General features: G+C 30.0%; 1 protein-coding gene across 1 annotated transcript in view; it reads right to left on the reverse strand.

Annotated features, from left to right (window-relative positions):
- LOC121734765 (kinesin light chain) overlaps nucleotides 1–1,134 on the reverse strand; it is a 46,296-nt gene extending 45,162 nt beyond the window's left edge. Inside the window, exon 1 of the mRNA XM_042125383.1 lies at nucleotides 1,074–1,134. The gene's annotated coding sequence lies outside the window, so the exon portion shown is untranslated. The remainder of the gene's footprint in view (nucleotides 1–1,073) is intronic.
- Nucleotides 1,135–3,988: the final 2,854 nt, after the last annotated feature.

A 3,988-nucleotide genomic window follows, 5' to 3' on the forward strand; every position in this document is an offset into this window, starting at 1 on the left:
ACTCACGGCGCCCCTCTTGCCTTATCAAATCAAAAGAAATTGCTCAAAATATGATAACATTTTGTTGGATATGCAAATAAAAATATTCTTTATCATAGCACTTTTAACATAACATTGTCTAATATGAATCTGAAATTACAGTATAATCTCACTTATTTGGCATTTCCAATACCATAATTATTATACTCAGACATTCACCTATGCTTGATTTTCCCATGGTTCTTTAAATGTTTGTTTATTTATACATATTTATATTTTTCACTAAAAAGTAAACCACTAATCCCAATATTATAATAATCCAGTACCATACTTCACCTTCACAACCCACACCTTTGGTTTTTAATAGAGCCGGACTATTAATTATAATATGGTATCAGTGTCTAAACATTGTAAAGCCTAAATTTATACTTTGGGATAAGCTATTCAACTTTCTTATCTATTAAAGCATGCTGCAGTGAGAACTTGAGAACTAAAGTTAAAAACAGTTTTTAAAAAAAGATGTTTACTTGCCAATTACAGGTTTGATTTATGTGGGAGAATATACAGTAGTGGGAAATATAATTGCGACTTTTATTCCAACTGAAGTGTATGTAATTAAAAAAACATACTACCTAAAGTATCTGTTTACGATTATGAAGGTTTTTTATGGTTGAAGCTTTAGGTAGTAGAAGATTCAAACAAAACAAAAATAAATAATTTCTACTTCGTACAAGCTTCGTACTTAGTGGTTAGCTGTTAGACCTTGTTAAAAGATTAGTCATCAAAATCAAGTCAGCGGCATACAAGAAATATTAATTCATTTCAAGGAACTTTTTCGAATATTATAATAGTATTATTCCTTTTTGAGATTGCAGATATTAGGATTCATAGATTTCTAACGCATAAATTGCTAATCCAAATGTTTCTGATGACTGGCAAAGAGCGAAAAATGGCGTTACTAATTCGGTGTTTTTGCCTTTTTATAATGATTTTAAGTTTATATAACTATTATAACTACACAGGGATATTTATTATACTACTAATTTTATACGAAATATGTTCTTATTAGAGAAAAATACTTAAATTTTACTTACCTTTCTATTTTATTGACAATACCACACAGGACACCACGAAATTCACTGTTATGCCATAGACTAAAGATAATAGAGAAAAGACTTCAAAAGTCAGAAGTTTTAAATACAGACTATACATACGGAACCACAGATGAAATAGCCCAATCAGAAGCTAAAACAAAATAATTTTTAGTCTATGAATCAGGCCACCAATCATGAATCAACCAAAGAGGAATCAACCACCAAGCAATGAATAAGGAAACATATGGAAGTGACATAACTACAAAAAAGTGTGGCCGGCGCGCGGCGCCATTTTGCCAAGAACTAAACATGGCGGTCTATAGTGATGGGACACTCGGTTGATATTTGTCGAGGATATCGATAAACTAAGATGTTATAAGTGAGCGTCCTGTTATATCATGCGAGCAATAAACCATTTGATGTTGCTCAAAAAAAAACATTTTTGCCTATTTTGTCTCTATGTATTATTGTACATGGAGACAAAATAGGCAAATATAGTTTTTTTTTATATAGCCTCCTTTATTTTAATAAAACTATTTAATTTATTTTAAGTTTAATAATTATTATTTACGTTGCCATTATTGATATCGGGCAAAAATTGCCAAAAAATCGGACAAGTACGAATTGTACTCACGCACGAAGGGTTTACAGTTTATTTTAATTTTACCATCAATTATTATTATTAAAGTATGTATGTACGTAACTGAGTCTTTTGTGAACATTTCAAGTGCCTACCTTTTGCCATTATTGATATCAAGCAAAAAATAGCAAAAAAATCATGTTTATTTTGGGGCTCCCTTAAATATTTATTTTGTTTTAAGCATTTTTTGTTATAGCGGGAGTAGATATACACAATCTGTGAACATTTCAGAAATCTAGCTATAGTGGTTAATGAGATGCAGCCTGGAGACAGACAGACAGACAGACATCGAGGTCAGTAGTAGGGTCTCGTTTTACTCTTTGGGTACTGAGCTTTTCTTTATATTTTTACAATAAAGATAAAACGAATGTGGAGATAAATAAAAGATAAATATAAAAAATTACAAATGTATTTAAAATAAAAATAGTCAGCGATAGAACGAGAACATGGAATCGAACTTATCTTCAGTCACTTTCTTAGCCTCGGAATATAATATACATTCTTCCAAACTATGTTTCTTATTAATATTGTCTTCCTACAAGAGAACCTAGGAGGTTATGAAATGTGGAATAAAATTTATCGAATACATACCTGCCAAATTTAAAACCTTATTGGCTAAAGGAGTTTTCTCTGGAATATTTTCTTCTTGTTTTATTTCTTTCTGTAAATCAGATTCTCCTTGACCGGTACTTGGCTGAAAAGTTATAAATAATAATTAGCATCAACACTATAGTACAACGATGCTTTAAATGAACTGCTGTATCACTTTTAATTTGGGTTATAGAAGTTTGATGTTTACATAATGAGTAAATTTATTATTACAATGAAAACAAAGTGACTATTGAAATGACATTGATTTTGTTACGATTATGTGTTGTCAAACAGATAACGAGGCGGATTAAGGTTAAAATATTTTAAATAAATGATCTTAATCTTCATCTTATATTTTTTAAATTCGATAAAAAAGTACATCACTAAACGTCAAATCTACTAATTTCTATGTTGATTAAATATCGAAAATGAAGCCATGTTATATTCTATTCTATCACAAATCTTATTTATTGTCTAATTATTAACTAAATTAGCACATACGAAGTCAAGCCATCAGTAAAATAACAAAAAAAATAGTAAAAATATAAACATACCGATCCAAGGACAAACTTTTCTGGTTTTCCTTTTTTCTTGAGCCTCATTCAACAACACTGCACTTAGACAGTTTATTATTGTCTTTTCTTGTCCGTAATCACTACACACAAGAATTAAACAGAAATATCCATGAAATTTCCAATAATCATCTTTTTTAATTTAATAATACGACACTTTGACAGTTTATGTACCTCGGAGAACCGGAACATAAAATGGCAGACCGGCCACAGTATTTTGATTTGGTAGAATCATAGACATAATATATACCTAAAGACCAACAAAGAGTGCGAGAGAGAAGAAAATCCTTTATGGAATTATAACAAGATGAAAAGAGAGAGGCAGTCTAATGAAAATTGTAACAACTTTTATTTGACAGGTCGTCAAAAGTCGTCAATCGTTTTTATGCCCTTTCGGTATTTGCAATTTATTATTTAAATCGTATGTTATTTTCAACAAATACTATTATATATAACAATAATAACTTGTGCTGTGAGTGATTGCAGTGTAAATCATAGGAATAATCCTGAAAAATATACATTTCACCCGTAATTAATCTTCATTCCTAATTGCTACGATGTGTTTATTTTTGCTATATTCTGGTCTTTAGTTCTCTATTTCAAATAAAATATTGTGAATCCTCCCTTTTACTTTCATATTTTGCGTAACTAAAGGTACTATTGTTCCTATATTACACAAATTTTGAAGAAAAATTTTTCATCAAAATTTCTTACATATACGCTAGTGCTTGAATCAAATTTATCGATATGCTTATCGATATTTTACAATAACATAAATCTAAAATAAAAATCATTTACCTTTATATATTTTATCACCTTAAGCCCGGCCGCACATTATCCGAAATTTCTGATCAGAAAAATTCGGACGCCCGGCGGAACGCACTCTGTTCATACATTTTGTTGTAGACCCATCATACTAAAAGAATTTCTGACGTGTCAAAATGTATGAGCGGGGCGGGGCGTCTGAATTTTAGTAATCACAAATTCGGATAATGTGCGGCCGGACTAAAAGGACATATTATCTTATTTTAACTAATAGTATATTATAATATAGCTAATATAATATAATTACTATAATATAGAGTGACTCTAAAACTAGAGGAAGGTTTATA

Source organism: Aricia agestis, chromosome 16 (genome assembly GCF_905147365.1).
Source record: "Aricia agestis chromosome 16, ilAriAges1.1, whole genome shotgun sequence".
Taxonomy (NCBI): Eukaryota; Metazoa; Arthropoda; class Insecta; order Lepidoptera; family Lycaenidae; genus Aricia; species Aricia agestis.